We start from the raw sequence: 20,488 nt of genomic DNA on the forward strand, positions 1-20,488 counted from the left end.
AGGAACAGGGTTCGGCATACAAGAAGTTCGACCACAATGTGTAATGGCGGACAGCGAGCGAGTTTGAACATCTCCACACATGTCACAACCATGGGCTTTTCAGGCACATCACAGTAAAACCTATAACATATAATCTGTGACGAAATGTCTTTTGCAGTTAATAAAGTCCACCAAAACGTGATCCCTACTAGCTTTAGGATGTTGACATACATGTATCCTCTATGAAACCAAGTGAGGATAATTTTATCTATTTTAATCACATTGAACGAAATTCTTCGTTGTTATTGAAGGACAGTTCAAAATATTATACATACATCGATATCTGTGTGTTATCAATGACCACCACAGTTGGCTGTCGATGGGTCTTTATAACTAATTATATAAAACCACCATTTTCCTTTACCCAATCCATGCACCCCTTTTATTCTTCCTACCCCACCACCTTAGCACTGATAACTTATAGTAAATATAGCCAGTAATATTCAATTACGCGTTTTTGATTTTGCTATGATAAATGTAACTGTTTATGTTAAAACAAACAACATTCCTATCTACGTATATTTTTACGTATATCTCCATACATGACGTCACATATAGGTAAGGTGCGGTATATGCGTGACAAACCTTAACTAATTAAGTAATTACAAGTGTCTTACCTGACAGGTGTGAAACAAAGCAGACACAAATATACCGTAACTACATCATAAATCTTCAAATGACAGCTTAAATGTTTTTACGTCCTGTTTTCTCCACTATCGATACATAATGTGCGTTACTTTATTTGGATTTTATCACAGGTTTCCGAAGAAAAAACATCGCCTAACTGGCTGGCTATCTTCTAAGTTGAGGACAAGTGGTTTATCTGCATTTGAAAGGGTCTAAATAATAAATTGTTTTCTAATTGTCTTTAAAATCCTAACTTGCCAACGTGATAAATTGATTGAAAGAAAAGACAATTTTGTGTCTGAGGAGACATTGTGTTTTTTGACAACAAAAGCAAAACAAACAACTTTTTGTGTGTTAATTAGACTTATATATACACGATTAAACATCGAATATTTATGCTCTGTCGGTGATGGGACAATAAAATGAAAGAAAAAAGTTAAAAATAAACAAAACAAAATCTCAACAACTGCATACGCGTCCCCTAACGGCTTCCGTAATAAGCACGTGCCATACACTTTATTAAACTGTGTGTTAGGTTGAGTTCATATACAAAACTGGTGATAACAAGAAGATAAAAATATGTTAATGGCAGTGTGCATTTAACATGAAAAAAGATACGCCTTATATTCCATTGGTTGTAAGCGTTGGTTAAATCTCTCGTGGTTTAATGCTATTTCATGTCGGTTCGTAATGAAATGGGCTTTTATTTACGTTCATGGTTCAATAAAATGCAGATGATATCTTATCTCTAGTTCGGCGATAATAAAACAAATGTCATGGATAATCGATGTTCTCGTCTGAACGTATCGAATTTGTGTTATTGGAAACGTATAATTTTGATGGATATTTTTTTAAACTTTGGTATAAATGAATATTAAAATGATGACTGCAAAATACCTATGGAACGGACAAAGCACTTAAATATTCTTCATAATGATAAATGATCATTGTAAGAGATTACAAAAAGACACCTATGCATATATATATACGTAATTGCATTGGTAAAGGGTTTTAATTCTAAAATATCTTTCAATCAACTTTTTTTTGTCTTTTTATTACTTAACTGATTGTTCATTTTTTATCAATTTATGTAAAATATTGGTCTTCTAAGCAAACACATCTCCGGATTCCTTTGGTACTTTTAAAAGTAGTTCCCACACGAAGGATGAAATAAACACTCCGAAATTGATTTGAAATCTACATCGGCCATGTGATGTTATTGATAACGTTCACAAAGGAGGGAGTTGGAAAACCATCAGAGTCGTTTTAAAACATAAAACTACTGTTTTAAAGGGTATGATAAGTATATGTCATCAGGTTAATAAGGCTGAAAACATTTCTGACTTTTCGTTATTGTTTTTAAAGCATTGAAAATCTGTCTCCAGAAACAATATTTACAGTTCCATACTCTCTTGGGTATCTTTAAAAGCGCGACATATTTATTACTGTTTTCCGTTTTATGAGTACGGAGGCGAGACGATCGACAATAGTTTGTCTTGCGAGACTGTAAATTAGTCTCGCGAGACTTTGTTTCCCTTTATTTCTTTTTGACATTTTTATCATTTAAATTTCACACCCACAGACATCCTCGATACTCCAGGGGTTACTATCACTGACGTAATATCCACCCTGGACTATCTCATAGTCTGGAGAATCGGGGAAGACGATGACATAAAACATTTATTAAAAATCTAAATTTCGCGCACGATGCACGTGTAATGTTTACAGTCTGCCGGTATCACATGTAAATGATACATTAAAATTAATACTAGAATCATATCCACCATCGGGAGAGTTCGCTAACAAAGCGATCTACCTGGTCACGTCTCCAGAGATAGTTTGTTGACAATCAGCGTGTAATGACAGAGGTATCGATCACATTAAGGCCGGCTGAACAAGATCAACCATTGTTAATGCATTCTCAGTCGTTACATCCTACACTAAGCTCGTTCAGTCGAGAATAATGATCGTCTGCTTGATCAACAAGCCAATGTTTAATTTAGTGACAATGAGATGCGATTCGCGGCTAGTGTACAACTGGTCTGTTGTAAATGGACCCACTGTCACGTTCTCCCACTGAACAAACCGGAAGTTGCTCCACAAACCGGATGTAGAAGGAGGAAAAGAAATAAAGCTTTAAAAGCATACGCAGCGTTCCTAGTTTACTTTCTGTGGGTCATATATATCTTTGTGAACTTTAAAGTTATTTAATTACGAATTCCACGAATAGATCACAAGTCTTTGTGTGATGGTATAACATCATTGCATCTGTGACGTCACGTTCAAAATGATGTAATGATCTAAACTAATAGAAAAATTTGATTTTCGAAACTTAGATTAAAAATTGTCCGTTACGTATAGTTAAGATATAACATTTTCATTATTGGCCTGAAACTAGTTTTTCAAACAAGAATCCACTTGCGACCTGCTGTTTATAATCACATTAACATAATATAATCAGCTTGATATGACATGAACACGATTTTCCTCCCATTAATTTTATTTCATCTGTAACATTTGATTACCTAGCATGCTCTCTCTCTTGCAATCACCATTTTTTATGGTCGAAGGTTACAACACGAATCCAACAAACGTTGAATAATCTGACGTGTAAAATTCACTGAAAGCTGAGAATAAATGTGACCAATATTCGTATTGACATAATAATTATTGCTTTCAATGTTTAGGTATATATAAAAAGAGCAGTCTAACCACACCGGTTTTCATTGCTTCATCTCAACACGAATGATTTCAATTGGAAACCAACAGCACTTGTTGAAGACAACTGATGTTCGATTTCCTCTCGTCGTTGTCTTCTTGACTGTTACGCCATATCGATAAAACAAATAGACATATTGTTTTTTACGTCATAATAGCAATTGTTTTATTACACACGATAACAACGCTGCTGGGCAACATTGTGAAGTGACATTATAGGATGAAGTCATGGTATTATATCTTGATCTAGAATCGTGTGGCCAAATGGTCATTCATGAATATCCCATAAAAAGAAATAATAAAGATTAATTAACAAAATCCAATTTAAAGCATAGAAAGAAAAACAAAGAGCATGAAAAGAAGTTGATGTATAAATTTCAATTTCATCATATTTTATCGATAATACAAGAATTGTAAATCGTAAAATAATAGAGTATTATCAGATGGATCCGACAACAGGCAAAGCCTGAACAAATCAAAAGCCTATACATAACTGATGTACAAATAAGATTATACAAAGAGTAGCTTCCATCTCAGATGTCTTTCAATTCTTCATTTTAACAGGCAAAATTACAATGTAACGTGTGACCTAGATTGGCCACCAGATCCCAACTTGCTGATACTACATGTAGATTAGCTCCCCTAGTTAAAAACTTAGGATTAGACATGTCGTAAAAGAATCAAACAGAATCGACTTCAAATCAAATGATGCAAATCAACAGATGTTGGCATTGTAGTTTAAAACCCGAAGAGATAATTATATATAATAAGCTAGCATCTGACTAAATACCAGACCATAAAAATGATCCGACACCAAACTCGTTCAGCCAAACATAGTGTTCAACAAGCAAACATTTAATGGTTAATTTGTTTGCCGGAAACGGACCCGGCTGTCACGTGCTCCGGCTGAACAAACGGAAGTAGAGAGAGGAAAAGAAACAAAGTTCTAAAAGTTTATGTAACGCTCCTAGGCTACAGTTAGTAACATGTTCCCATGTGTATCTTCGTAGTTATTTACATCAATGTTATTTAAGTACGAAATCTACGAATAGATAAGAGGTCTTTGTATTGGTATGACGTCATTACATCCTTTACGTGAAGTTCATAACTTTCAAGTTCAAGGCAATTGAAACTTCACTGACATAAGAATTAGAATAGCTATTCGAAAATTAAATTAATTGTTGTCCTAATAACATATAACATTTTTATTGTCGGACTAAAATTATTTTTTTCAAACAAGAGTCGGCGTGCGACTTAGTATTTATAATTGAATTAGTAAACAGACATAATCAGCGAATTATTCGATGAACACGATTTTTCGTTCCCATTAATTGGAAGCGTTTGGTATGCCTTAATATGTTTTTAAAAGGTCAGGATGACCTATTGTCATCATGCACTGTCCGTCGTCGTGCGTCGTGCGTAAACTTTTCATTCAAACGACTTCTCAATAACCGAAAGGCCCAGGGTACTGATATTTGGCCTGCAGCATGCTGGGATGAAGGGTTACCAAGTTTGTTCAAATGAATGACATTGAATGGAGACGGGTCAAAAAGACTAAAATCTTTAAACAACTTCTCTTAAGACCCAGAAAGCCCAGTGTACTGATATTGCCCATGTAGGATACTGGGATAAAGGGCTACCATTTGTTCAAATGAAGGACCTTGACCTTCATTCAAGGTCATAGGGGTCAAATAGGCTAAAATCCTTTGAACAACTTCTTGTCAATAACTAAGAGGCATAGAGACTTGATATTGGGCCCGTGACATGCTTGGATGAAGGGCTATCAAGTTTGCTCAAATGAATTACCTTGATCTTCATTCAAGATCACGGGGGTCAAATAAATAGGCTAAAATCTTTAAACGACTTCTTCATAAGAACCAGTAGACCCAGGGTACTGATATCGGGCATTTAGCATGCTGGGATGAAGGGTTACTAAGTTTGTTCAAATGAATGAACCTGGCCTTCATTCAAGGTCACAGGGGTCAAATAGGCTAAAATCCTTTAAACAACTTCTTGTGAAAAATTAAGAGGCCTAGAGACCTGATATTGGGCCCTTGACATGCTTGGATGAAGGGCTATCAGGTTTGTTCTAATGAATAACCTTGATCTTCAAACAAGGTCACAGGGGTCAAATAGGCTAAAATCTTTAAACGACTATGTTGTATTGTAGTAACAGTCAGATGATCGTTAAGGCCCATAGGCCTCTTGTTTCATGTTCCCCGTCTGTAACAGTAACGTTAATGTACATGTACCTAGAATAATCTCTAGCGATCACGAAATTTCATGGCCGTCTGTTAATACAACACGAATTCAAATAGACCCCGATTTTCTATACGCGGCGATACTGTCGTGTAAAATTCACTAAATTGAAAGCATGCCAAGAATTACGCTACAGGTGGTGTCCGATGTGGCAGAAACAAAAAGAAGTCTCTCTTCATGGAATATAATGGTGCTCTGTTCAGACGTCTTCTCAAGGCTTTGATCGTCGATATGGGCATTTTTGTTACGTCATATCGATAAAACAGCTAGACATATTGTACTTATTACGTCATAATAGTATTGTTATATTACACACTATAACACTACCGCTGGCCTTGACTATTATGTGACATTATCGGATAAAACCATGTTATTAGCTACAGGTCTTAGTCTAGAATCGCGTGACCCAATGGTCCATTCCCGTGGTGTCCAGAAAATATATAGTGTAATGCAGCTTACTGACCACAACATTATGTAAGAACTTATACCGTATAGCCGGTAATTTACGATAGGGAAAACGAATCAATCTATCTTAAAAGCAGAAACAACATTTCAGCGGTTTTTAGATTTCGCGATCTGACCTCCAGGTTTTATATAATTCAACTATTTCTCAATATTTCGCGAAGCTAACTTAAAAGCAGAAACAATATTTTAGCGGTTTTAAATTTTCAGGTTCTATACATTGTGTATGAGTAAACTATTTCGTGGATCAAATTTTCACGATCGTAGCAATGTCCTGCGAAATCGCGAAAAAATCGTTAATGTCGTGGCAGAGAGTACAGTAACTATTGTATGTATAAATACCTCAATCAAGTTGTTCGGTGGATAATAATCATGAGCTTAATAATTAACTGAGCTGTATTTAACCGCTATAAATTCCCAAATGAATGGTTTCATGACTCAGCAATACATTAATGGTAACAACAGTGTTGATTTAGTTCCGGGCCTCTTATCTTCCTGACAAAGGCGGTCTTCATCTGACATAGATGTATAGAGGAAGGAGTACCCCCGTAATTACACTGTCTTAAATGATAGATAGATAGGTAGATAGATGTAGCTTAAGTATTTACAGTAACATGGGTTTATGACGAATCTTTATAAGTGATGTGGCCGGATCTAGCTGTTTATGCTCATACGCACAGTGTAATATATAAGCCAAGACATAATATTTTACGATAATTATATACTCATTTTATACAACCATACACACACTCGCACATTCATGATGAAAAAATGCGGAATTAAAAGGTCCTTTACTGCAAAGGTCAAAGTATCACCGATGATGACTGGTAATCGATTTGAAGTATACTCGGTCAATGTAAAGTGCAAAACACACGCGCCGCGGTCACATATATCATACGAACGAGATTATACTTTCTCTTATACCTACACGTGTAATACTGGCTGGTCTAGGGCAATACACTTATGTCGCACGAGGCTGTATCGCATGGCTATCCATACAATAAAACTCGTGACGTCACAGCGACAACAAAATTATTATTATCTAGGTACATTTTTTTTTCAGAAACTAGACTGCATTTACTTTATAAGGTACACACAAGGGGATTTGCGTTGGAAATATCACACATTTTTCATGTATGCTTTTTTATTTATTTCAAAATGACAGAAACGATAGCGGTTAAATTGCAATAAAATGTCGAGGTATGAGAGAAAAATATTCTTTCATACGTAGATTTGAAAGATAAGTATATTATAACCTCGGAATCACATAATGTTGTAAAACCCTCGGGTAGAATATCCATATCTTTCATATCCACGTATGAAAGAGTCTTATGATACAACATTCCATGTATGTTTTTGAGCATCAACGGAAAATGGGTTTATAATACAGAAGTCGGCATAAGTAAAGATTGGTACCTTATTATTGCTGTTGTCGGTTCAGAGGGCATTAAAGGTCCACTACCTTCCCGAAATTTAACGTTCATTGAAAACAATAATAGCAGAAGAAAATACCTATTGATAGCCTAAGATGAGGTTACAACAACAAACAAATAGGAGATTTCTTGCGTAACCTATGTTATGCCGTCTGCGTCTGGCGCAGTAATAATCAAGTAATAGGTAATTAGGGCGACGGTGTGAAACAAAAGACGACCCGCGTTATGAAAATTAGCATTTGATTATCTTGATTAAATTGTTCAGAAAGTGATGGTAAGTGCAGTATTAACGATAGTGAATAACTTTTACGAATCTACAAAATTTCGTTTTACATTTTAAAAAATAATCCCTGTTTCGGAAAGGTAGTAACCCAAAACACATTATATATACACAACATCAAATAAAATGCGCAGCCGTCTTAAAGTTAGATTTTTGAAATATGCAAAGTCAATAACGTTTCAGATTAATCAATTACATTTCACAGCGGATAAAGAAATAGGATGCTTCAAAACAACATGTTTTTGACAAAATAAAAATCCCACGACAGCTGCCTTCGTTCTATACCTGTTGTGGAAGGAGATCATATTCTCTTGGACAGAATATTTAAAAAGTCACAAACAAAATTAATATGTTACTACGGCTGCTGGTGTACACATTAATCTTCAAAATATGACGCGCAAAGCAATAAACTTTTGGCCAGGACGATAGATGGTATCTTCTACACCACGTATGATACATGGCTTTGTTGCTTAGCAACATGAGGAATTGAAAATTAATGGGATGCATTCGATCTTGTTTGCCGATGTTTCAAGTAATGGAGAACAAACAGAAGAGAAATTGTTATCAAAAATATGATACATCTAGGTTTATACGCAGCGAGTTTTAAGTCAGAATCTACAAGACCACGTGTTGGTTCAATAAGCATATAATAGGTAATAGTAATGCAATTACAAGTCTAATCTTAATTAGATTGTAGGGCTGTCTTAGTGAATTGTATAGCAGAGCGAAAGACCTTCCTCACGGCACTTCCGGTTACCAAAAAATATCAACATTGGATTTAAAACATTTGCCATCAACGCGTTCTATTTTAAGGACACTGACAAACAGTTTGATATGATTTTTAACTATCCACAGCGCTCTGAACAAATAATCTGAAATGAATATCAAAGTAACTCGATCACGACAATTTCCACCTGATTTCAGTAACACCACGTCAGTTTGACGCTTGGCATTACTCTCCGTATTATATGTTTTTATGGCGCTAAACTAATCACTCAAATGACTATGATACATTTTCTGTCGATATTGTGTTTCCACTTACATAGACACAATGCAAGTGTATTTATGTCCTGAGACTATACAATTCGGTCACCACAGTGCTCTTAGGGTGTATCGTCGACAATCTAATGTATGAAAGTTAAGACTTGTAATTCCGCTCAATAACGATACAGCATCGTAGCGAGCGTAATTACAAGTCTAATTTTAATTTAGATATCCCTGGTATGCTGAGCGCAAAGGACAAGCAGAAGCATCTTAGCGGAGCGTAATTACAAGTCTAATTTTACTTTAAATATACCTGGTATGCTGGGCGCTAAGGACGAGCAGAAACTACCACTTTTATTGACTTGGTGTGTCTCGGCCAATGGACAGAATCCAGAGCCTACCTCACAGGGGCGAACGCTAAAATGAAGAGCATAAAGTGAGGTGTTGTCAAGGGAGAAATTAGGAACAAGAAGAAAAGTTAGGAAGACAGGAAAGATAAGATCTTAAATTTAGTCGCCTTTTACGGTCAAAGACATTTACGACAACAGGTACAATTCTAACACCCTACTACCTGCAGGACCAATTTGTTTTACGAAATAAAATACTAATATACGCTCCAGTTGTATTGTTTTCTAACGTCGAATTGTAGAAACAGTGATTACATTGCATACAACGCTAGTTGATCTACCTCTCCCAATACCATTGACCTTCAATAAAATCCTAAACCATGACTTCTGACGTCATCATTACCCGTCAACGTCAAATCGTCTACTCCTCCTCACCCAAAGTCCACACACTTCAATATGACATATACACCGACCCACTCTATATTCTTCTCTCCATCAGATTGTTCTTCCATTGAATTATCTCCGTCCCTTTTACCATTCCTCGTTTTTGGTATGTTTGTTGGTTGAACTCTACGTGCTATTAATTGCTAGGGTCATTTAAGCACGGCCTTCCCTGAGCTTTCTTACCAAGTGCAAGCGCAATATGTCCCTTGTTCACTACTTCAGCAGCAATGGTGTAAATACTTCAGTTTGATTTGGTTTATCTTTTAGTAACATGTTACGTGCACTATTAACAGTCAGTTGGGGAGAAAGATGGAGGAAAGCCGAATTTCCACCACCTCACGGTCCAACTTTGGTTTCGAACTCGTTACCAAGTGATGGAGGGCAAGCGGTAGATTTTTGGGACACCTTGAACCATGGTGTTCCTTACAAATGTAAATTATAAATTGATAAACTATATACAATGATTGATGTTCTATAGTCGCATTGGTTAGCATTACTCCCTGGTTTCTCAAATGAAGATAGTAAATTAAATTCGCCACCTTCAAAATACATATTCATTTCGCTTGCGTGAAGAATTATCTAGACTTGTCAATTGCAGTAGCTCATTTATAACTCGCCAGAGCTCTTCAAGCACCGCCCCACCTTAAATCCACACATGCCTGGGAGAAAAACAAAAAAATATTGTATATGAGTATTAAAGTGATTCTCGCCAACATTGATATGATAGATTAACGGCAAACTTCATAATTAAACATGAGATGGAAAAGGTTCTTTTTTCATTTCTTTATGAATAATTCACAACTTGGTTGCGTGTCATGGAGATAATGAAAATATATATGCATAAGGAATGGTTTACACTCATCACATATAAAACTGTACTTTCGCAGAATCCTAAATAGAAAAACAATCTTCATTAAGACTACAGTTAACCCAAGTTGTGATCTAACATTTCGTTTCATATTTCACGGTGATATTATTAATTGTAAAGTGATTTCTTCAGCTATCTTTCACCAAAACATACAGTGCACATACACACATGTAAGGCGTAACTGATATTATACTGTATAAATTCGGTGTTCATGCAAATTCTTATTAAGAATGATGCATGCTTGTCCGAGCCTTTCAATGATTCATGTTGTGACTTTCAAAAGATTACTGAAAAATAATTTCAGCTGTCCCGTTATTTAGAAAAAAATCTGTATAACCAAAAAAAAAGACTTTTAGCTGTATTCTTTGAATAAAGGGGGAAAGCCGTGAGTTTGACAAGAGAGATCAATTTTAGAGAATCCGCTAACAGTACAACGAATCCATTGTTAGTGAGAAACTAGACCCTATTAAACATGTCCCATTTATGCCTCAGTGGGATAGATGCTATCTACTGAAACCGAACCGACTTTTCTTTCAACAATTTAGACCTAGATTCATTGATAGGATGTGTAAACAGAATTCTGGAAGTACGAGCACTGCATTTAGGTTTGGAAATCCGAGGAAACAGGCCACAGGGTACAATGTACAGGAATATTTTGTTATCTCAAAAATATAAACAATTCTTATGACGTCATATCTTCTTGACTTTTGTTTATAAATGTTTAGTTTGACATCAGACATTTGGCATGTGTTGAATCATAGACTTATCGTTACATAAACCAAGGACTTGGGCTAATCGTTATGCTACAGGCTTTGTATTACACATGTATCTATAGAGGTGTCCATATATCAATACGGTCAAAAGCCTGTGGTTATACCATTTACTGTCAGCAAATAGAATATGTATAGAATGCATATACGGATACATGTACCATAATAATAGGGATCTGAAAATTTAGGTAGTGTTTTAGAGGCCTTATATACATATGTATAATTACGGGTATAGATCAAAAATCTAGAAATCAAAAATATGATTTTTACCATTTTTGATTTTCCACTAAAACGGTGTATGGTCTCCGGTGGATCAAAATTGATATAAACTGGCTAGTAATTGTCAGCCCCTGTGTACTTGTAAACGGTTGTTGTAGGTTAAGAATTAGTGTTATGCTTTTATGCATAAACCTGTTCTCACAAGTTGCACTCGATAAATGCCGACCCAAAAAGACTTGACACAACACCTCCATCAATACGTATATTTATATGTATAGTAAACTATACCATAGGGCCGTTACCTAGGAGGTCAGGCCAAGCCCGCGCGATAAATCGGATAAAGAGAAGTGTTGAAAGAAAATTCAACTTACATTCTGTCAGGAAGTTTTTTGTTTATAGATGGCCACAATAATTACCGGATGTTTTTTCAAGCATTCTGAAGTATGCTATTGATTTAATCCAAGTTTTATCTGACTCGGACACCAGACTTTGACAGTCTAGCAGATGATTGATAGTCTGATCAAGTAAGGTATCAGTATTATAAATGTCATGGTATACGTAGAATGATACTAATCGATGGGTCTCATTTAATCGCCAATTTCGTTATCATGATATTAACCGAACTATTTTGGTATCACCATATAAACAAGGGAACTGTTGGTATCATGCTATTAACCAGAATATATTTGTATTATGATATTAATCAGAATATAACCGATAATTTTGTTATTATGATATTAACCGAAATATATCTGTATTACCATATTAAGAAGGGAACTGTTGGTATTATGATATAAACCAAAGTATACTTGTATTATGATATTAACCAGAATATTATCGACAATTTCGAAATCATGATATTATCCGAAATATATTGGTTTCATCATATGAACAAGGGAAATGTTGGCCTTGTGATATTAACCAGAATATATTTGCATTATGATATTAACCAGAACATATTTGTACAATGACATTAACCAATATGTCGGTGTATTGTGATAGTAAGAGAAATCATTATATCAACCGGAATGTTCCACTATAACATCATATCCCTTATCTTAACGTTGTCTAAAATGTGTTAGAATTGTCAAAAAAGACTGCAATCAAATGATGTTTTCCTGTAATTCAGGTTTAATTATATTTTCTTTACATTCCCTTATTAGTTTGAAACCTTTTTGAAACTGGAATTGCCTTGAGATTCAATTTTTAAAGGCAACCACAGGTTTACGACGCACTCAAAAAAAACTATAAATACTGAAAGGTTGTTTACTTAGCCCTGTTTCCCATTTCCAGAAAATGGGGTAATTAAATTTAAAATGCTCTGAACACCACAAAAATCATCCGATCTGAATATTTTTTTTAGCTTACATTGAAGACAATTCCTTACAGGTCACTATGGTATACATGATGGGATTATGGGCGATTTTTTTTTCATATCGAAAGTTGAATTACGAGGATTCGTGTAAAAATTGTTAGTACAAGAAAAGTACAAACTATATCCCCAGGTCACGATTCCCTAATGAGCACAAACCGAATAAAATCGCCATCCATTCAACGAAAGCATCCCTGAAGTGCAGATCCTCAATATAAACTTACTTCTTATAAAAAATGCACATTGGTATCCCTTGGCGATCCCCACGCTCCATTCATTGTCATGCAGAACAGATGATCACCGATCTCAGCCATTTTTTGTCTGTCCTCTCCGATTTGATACAAGCTCTCTGATTGACTACTAGGAGCGAGTGGACCAATCAGATAGCTTGTAAGAGAATTTTAAAATTAATTTCCCCATTTTCTGGAAATGGGATACAGGGCTAAGTAAACAACGTTACGGTGTTTTTTTTTTTTTTTTTTTTTTGGTTGGCGCGTCGTAAACCTGTGAGGCAACCAAAGATAAATGATATAGAATATTCTCTATCAGAAAACAATCGTGTAAATTCTTCATTGTTTTTAACGGGCCCCTGCAAAACTCAAATTAGCATCGACGCTATAAAAAAAGAAATTTAAAATGAGAATGTCGTATATTAAGATATCGACGTGTTAAAAGGAATGACACCACTTGCGGTATTTATGTTTTAAATACCATTACATTACACAAATACAAAATGCTAGCCTTAGGGTATACATGTACATGAGAATTTAATAAGCGTCAGTATGAAGGTACAAGGTTATATATGTGCTGAACGTATCGATATACTTAAGTTTGATTTTTTACTTAATGGCTTAAATCGCAGGTAGTACAAAAGATTTATGCAAAAGCATTGTGTTTATATGAGAAATAACAAATACAAATCTGCTATACACATTTCACTTATCAAATTTTAAAGGTGCGAAAATACCTTTTTACATTAGTAAAAGAAACACATTTCAAAGCGTATATTCACTTAATTAAAATTTCTGGAGCTTCATATATTTTACATATGTATCTGTGTGATATAACCAATGTATTTGTGCAAACACAGACAAGCTGTTAATTGTTTAAGTGAACGCAAAACATAAGTAGCATACGTAATGGGTACTGCTACGTAATATTGGTTTGTTGAAGTTTCATGTTCCATTCGCGGGTCAGTTTCAGAGAATCAGACTAATCCACTATGACCCAGAGGTGGAGAGTTAGTGGTACATAAAGAATGCCATACAAATTAACCACTAAGCCAGTAAAACTCAGAGGTAGAGGCCTAGTGGTAGAATATCAGACACATTAATCACTCGGCCACTGTGAATAAATGTCAGACACCTTAACCACTCATCCACTTTAATCTAGAAGTGGGGGGTTAGTGGTATATACTTTTGTTTGTTTGTTTGATTTATTAACGTCCTATTAACAGCTATGGTCATGTAAGGACGGCCTCCCATGTATGCAGTGTGTTGCGTGTATGTTGTGCGAGGTGAGTGTACTGGGAGACTGCGGTATGTTTGTGTTGTGTCTTCTTGTATAGTGGAACTGTTGCCCTTTTTATAGTGCTATATCACTGAAGCATGCCGCCGAAGACACCAAGCAACACACCCCACCTGGTCACATTATACTGACAACGGGCGAACCAGTCGTCATACTCCCTGTATGCTGAACGCTAAGCAGGAGCAGAAACTACCACTTTTATAGACTTTGGTGTGTCTCGGCCAGGGGACAGAACCCAGAGCCTTCCTCACAGGGGCGAACGCTCAACTCAAGGCCAAAAGTGAGGCGGTGCCAAGGGAGGCATTAGGAAAGATAAAGTCAGTTAGGAAGAAGAGAAAAGATAAGATCCTTAATTTAGTCGCCTTTTACGATCATGCAATAGGGGCAGCAGATACAATTCTAACGCCCTGCCTGCAGTGTCAGACGCATTAATCACTCAGCAATCGAGAGTCAGAGGTGGAGGATTTACAAATAATATCAAAGACATTTACCACTAAACCACAACGACCCAGAGGTGGAGGGCTAGTGGTAGAATATCAGGCACATTAACCACTAAGCCAACAAGAACCTGACTCTGGGATGGAGAGCTAGTGGTAGAATATCGGACACATTAACCACTAAGTCAATAAGAACCTGACTCTGAGATGGAGAGCTAGTGGTAGAATATCAGGCACATTAACCACTAAGTCAATAAGAACCTGACTCTGGGATGGAGAGCTAGTGGTAGAATATCGGGCACATTAACCACTAAGTCAATAAGAACCTGACTCTGAGATGGAGAGCTAGTGGTAGAATATTAGGCACATTAACCACTAAGCCAACAAGAACCTGACTCTGGGATGGAGAGCTAGTGGTAGAATATCGGGCACATTAACCACTAAGTCAATAAGAACCTGACTCTGAGATGGAGAGCTAGTGGTAGAATATCAGGCACATTAACCACTAAGCCAACAAGAACCTGACTCTGGGATGGAGAGCTAGTGGTAGAATATCGGGCACATTAACCACTAAGTCAATAAGAACCTGACTCTGAGATGGAGAGCTAGTGGTAGAATATCAGGCACATTAACCACTAAGCCAACAAGAACCTGACTCTGGGATGGAGAGCTAGTGGTAGAATATCAGGCACATTAACCACTAAGCCAACAAGAACCTGACTCTGGGATGGAGAGCTAGTGGTAGAATATCGGGCACATTAACCACTAAGTCAATAAGAACCTGACTCTGAGATGGAGAGCTAGTGGTAGAATATTAGGCACATTAACCACTAAACCAACAAGAACCTGACTCTGGGATGGAGAGCTAGTGGTAGAATATCGGGCACATTAACCAATAAGTCAATAAGAACCTGACTCTGAGATGGAGAGCTAGTGGTAGAATATCAGGCACATTAACCACTAAGCCAACAAGAACCTGACTCTGGGATGGAGAGCTAGTGGTAGAATATCGGGTACATTAACCACTAAGTCAATAAGAACCTGACTCTGAGATGGAGAGCTAGTGGTAGAATATCAGGCACATTAACCACTAAGCCAACAAGAACCTGACTCTGGGATGGAGAGCTAGTGGTAGAATATCAGGCACATTAACCACTAAGCCAACAAGAACCTGACTCTGGGATGGAGAGCTAGTGGTAGAATATCAGGCACATTAACCACTAAGCCAACAAGAACCTGACTCTGGGATGGAGAGCTAGTGGTAGAATATCAGGCACATTAACCACTAAGCCAACAAGAACCTGACTCTGGGATGGAGAGCTAGTGGTAGAATAGCAATATCAGATATAACAACAGCTCGTCTACCAAGGCTCCTAGTATAATACCTGATATCAATCCAATTAGTGTCAATGACATAAACGTCAATTTCGGCAACATAACACGCCACACCTTACAGGTAAAACGATTTGTGAACAGGTGTGATATGGGTTTGTCTTTCCTTTGATTATTACCTGTTCACCAACAGCTATGTAAACGGTCCGAGACAGATGTTGTTTGACAGTGAATCGCATTTATTAATGTCATGATTAGAAAAGTATTATGTTTCAGGCGTTATAAAACCACAGGTAAATCTCCAACCTATATCCCAGGACTATATATAGTTACATTTTATTACGTACGAAATCTGAATGCGAAGGTAACTCGATTACTATGGTTAAGTGGTCTGACATCATCATATTTTAGAAACGGGGGTGTGGATTAATAATGGGCAGGTATATTGTCTGGTCGGTGCGGGGATGAAACATAGAGTTGCTAAGAAGATAACAACACAAATAGCGTCATCCAACTGGAACATTGTGTTTGGTGAATCACTTTTCTGCATTACGCTCCATTTGTCAAGTTGTCTCCCTTTTATACCCATAACCCGGCCTTAAGGAAGCTTTCTTATTATTGTTTATTATCGTGATTACTAAGGACCAGACACAAGACGTATCTTATTTTAGACATTCTGACATAGACCTACATCTGTACCATATCTCAAATGCTTAGCCTTGCAATTGTGGCAAGACTTTCAATACCAATTTTAATCATGCATGGTTTGAAGTTCCATTCAAGTCTACCATTTAAAAACCATTTCTACTTTAACGGACCATATTAAGCGGATAACAAATAATAGTACTAAAGTATTAGACTATTTAGTAGACAGTAAGATTATTGAACAATTTTTTTTTTTAAATTACACAATACAAAAATACTTCCCAAGTTTGTCAATAAAACTACACCATTGAAGGGGTTTAATAATTTGCTATATTCTATATCACTCTTAGTTGTCCAGTTCATCCTAATGCTGGGTAATCTATTAAGCTTTTTATTGTCTCGGTAGAACTTATGGACAATATCAGAGTCCGGGAGGCCGGAGGGAAACTGGGTCAAAAAATGATCGATTTGATTCGGACAAATGACACTGAAACTCGAGATAAGAAAACTGAGACATTGTAAGATCAATCAAAATTTCCTTGTCAAGCGAGCCGACACGCGAATATGAAATGAATACTAAATTTCTTATCTTCTTTCCATGTCCTCCATGGACCTTCAATCCGATTTGGGTCCGGCCCTATAATGATAGCGAAATTTACTATTGACCCATGGTAATCGCCATATTACGGGGAAACAACGGTGAACTTCGGGAATCATCGTGTTTCCGAAGATTGCCGAAAAATCGCTGTTATAGATTATACATGATAATCTGGATTTTATCTTGAAATAAAATTGCACTTCAATTGCAAAATCTCATTAAAATTAGTCTTGCAATTCCGCTAAGATACTTTACATTGATGACAAATAAAGCAATTAACATTATTCGTCGTACACATATCAGTCGATCAAGGTTTTTGTTAAGGTTGTATGCTATCTAGCATTCGTCAAGTGATTTGTGATAGTTATCACCCTTCATAGTATACGAATTTGTTACTAACATTATTACATAAATTGTAATGTCTAATGCCACATCAAATATTCTTCGTCATAAGAATTGTATTTTTAATACGAGACTTTTTGCAACCCTATTTGCACGGTTGCATAAGCAATGCACTTGTTAAGACACGAGTGTAATCAACGTGAAAAGAATACAGGCCCTTAACCTAACATAGTTACGCAGAAAAATGTCGATATCCCACGCACTGATGACCCACCTGTACACTCCTTGTATATAGTTACATTTTATTACGTACGAAATCTGAATGCGAAGGTAACTCGATTACTATGGTTAAGTGGTCTGACATCATCATATTTTAGAAACGGGGGTGTGGATTAATAATGGGCAGGTATATTGTCTGGTCGGTGCGGGGATGAAACATAGAGTTGCTAAGAAGATAACAACACAAATAGCGTCATCCAACTGGAACATTGTGTTTGGTGAATCACTTTTCTGCATTACGCTCCATTTGTCAAGTTGTCTCCCTTTTATACCCATAACCCGGCCTTAAGGAAGCTTTCTTATTATTGTTTATTATCGTGATTACTAAGGACCAGACACAAGACGTATCTTATTTTAGACATTCTGACATAGACCTACATCTGTACCATATCTCAAATGCTTAGCCTTGCAATTGTGGCCAGACTTTCAATACCAATTTTAATCATGCATGGTTTGAAGTTCCATTCAAGTCTACCATTTAAAAACCATTTCTACTTTAACGGACCATATTAAGCGGATAACAAATAATAGTACTAAAGTATTAGACTATTTAGTAGACAGTAAGATTATTGAACAATTTTTTTTTTTAAATTACACAATACAAAAATACTTCCCAAGTTTGTCAATAAAACTACACCATTGAAGGGGTTTAATAATTTGCTATATTCTATATCACTCTTAGTTGTCCAGTTCATCCTAATGCTGGGTAATCTATTAAGCTTTTTATTGTCTCGGTAGAACTTATGGACAATATCAGAGTCCGGGAGGCCGGAGGGAAACTGGGTCAAAAAATGATCGATTTGATTCGGACAAATGACACTGAAACTCGAGATAAGAAAACTGAGACATTGTAAGATCAATCAAAATTTCCTTGTCAAGCGAGCCGACACGCGAAAATGAAATGAATACTAAATTTCTTATCTTCTTTCCATGTCCTCCATGGACCTTCAATCCGATTTGGGTCCGGCCCTATAATGATAGCGAAATTTACTATTGACCCATGGTAATCGCCATATTACGGGGAAACAACGGTGAACTTCGGGAATCATCGTGTTTCCGAAGATTGCCGAAAAATCGCTGTTATAGATTATACATGATAATCTGGATTTTATCTTGAAATAAAATTGCACTTCAATTGCAAAATCTCATTAAAATTAGTCTTGCAATTCCGCTAAGATACTTTACATTGATGACAAATAAAGCAATTAACATTATTCGTCGTACACATATCAGTCGATCAAGGTTTTTGTTAAGGTTGTATGCTATCTAGCATTCGTCAAGTGATTTGTGATAGTTATCACCCTTCATAGTATACGAATTTGTTACTAACATTATTACATAAATTGTAATGTCTAATGCCACATCAAATATTCTTCGTCATAAGAATTGTATTTTTAATACGAGACTTTTTGCAACCCTATTTGCACGGTTGCATAAGCAATGCACTTGTTAAGACACGTGTAATCAACGTGAAAAGAATACAGGCCCTTAACCTAACATAGTTACGCAGAAAATATGTCGATATCCCACGCACTGATGACCCGTATACCTGTACACTCCTTGCATATCATTTTCAAGGTGAATTTGACTGTCGGGCGATGTTACCTGAAGCAGGTTCTTTCATAAAGTGGTGATACAATAACAATACCTGGTTACCACGACGATACAAACCATCTCAATTCTGAAAAATGACACGTGGCTTGCTATTTTAAAGGGACAGACATTAACCAAAATTGCCTTTGTTTAAAACCAAGAGGCCCATGGGGGCCTTAACGGTCACCTGAGTTCATATACACAATGAAACAAAGACATATAACCACTATATTTTGGCCCATCAGGCCCTTGAAGTCAGTTAGTGATTTTATCAATTTGACTTTTTAATCTATGAAGAGTATTTTGTTCCATCAAATCTGTGAATTCAGAAGAAAGATTTTTGAAATGTTTTTGACCCCTTTTGGTCCGTTCGGCAAGGAGCAATATGGATATAACATTAAAATGCTATCATAGGCTAATCTAACCCAGATTGACTAATTTCCTATGAAAACTAAGCAAATAATATTCATAAATGTGTCTTTCCTATATAAACTATAGCAAACTTTAACCCCTCCCCAGGGGGAAACCTAAGACCCCAGGGTCATATAATTCACATTTTTTGTAGAGGGCCTTGAGACCTTGCTATATGTGAAGAGTATTTGATTCTACCACATCTGTGAGTGAAGAAGAAGATTTTTTTTTAAATTTTAGCCAATTTTACCCCTTTTAGCCCCTCTCACAGCCCCCTGTGAGGTGGGGGTCATATAATTCACAATTTTGATCGGTCTTATGCCTTAGAAGGTTGGTGCAAAATTCCATTGAAATTGCCTCAGCGGTTTTGGAGAAGAAGTCAAAATATAAATTGTTTACGGACACGCAACGCACGACAACTTCGTCTCAGGTGACCTAAAAATCGAATGAGTTTTATAGCAAAAGCTAATAGTTACCGTTAATACTATACTACGCTTGCCCA

The 20,488-nt window shown here is 36.4% G+C and overlaps 1 protein-coding gene across 1 annotated transcript in view; it reads right to left on the bottom strand.

Annotated features, from left to right (window-relative positions):
* LOC138331599 (trace amine-associated receptor 7a-like) overlaps positions 1–20,488 on the bottom strand; it is a 35,800-nt gene that overhangs the window by 5,522 nt on the left and 9,790 nt on the right. The gene's annotated exons all lie outside the window — the stretch shown is intronic.

This window comes from Argopecten irradians, chromosome 9, assembly GCF_041381155.1.
Source record: "Argopecten irradians isolate NY chromosome 9, Ai_NY, whole genome shotgun sequence".
Lineage (NCBI taxonomy): Eukaryota > Metazoa > Mollusca > Bivalvia > Pectinida > Pectinidae > Argopecten > Argopecten irradians.